Source organism: Octopus bimaculoides, chromosome 4 (genome assembly GCF_001194135.2).
Source record: "Octopus bimaculoides isolate UCB-OBI-ISO-001 chromosome 4, ASM119413v2, whole genome shotgun sequence".
Taxonomy (NCBI): domain Eukaryota; kingdom Metazoa; phylum Mollusca; class Cephalopoda; order Octopoda; family Octopodidae; genus Octopus; species Octopus bimaculoides.
Genome location: NC_068984.1, coordinates 66,704,424 through 66,704,904, shown reverse-complemented (window position 1 = coordinate 66,704,904; position 481 = coordinate 66,704,424).

The window sequence follows — 481 nt, the reverse complement described above, 5'->3', positions numbered from 1 at the left end:
CTGTAAAATGAAACTATCCAATTAAATAAACTTATTAAGAAAGCAGTTATGCAGCAAAATAAAATTATTAACACAAACACACATATATATATGTATGTGCATATGTGTGTGTGTAGAGAGAGATTTTAATAATATAAGTAAAAACAATTTGAAAAAAGTTGGATTACATAACTAAGTTCCAGGTAAATAATGTAAAATATTTTAAATGGAATGGAATATGCAATATTTAAAATTTGATGAGTTTATTTCTAGTTTACTGTAGACAGATTGAATTAAAGTAAACAAGGCATATATTCATGCATACACTGATATGTATGCATATGCATGTCAGTAAGTGTGTGTGTGCATGTATGTGTGTGTGTATACATACATACATGTATACACACACACACACACACACACACACATATATATATATATATATATATACACACACACATATATATATATATATATATATATATATATATATATATATATA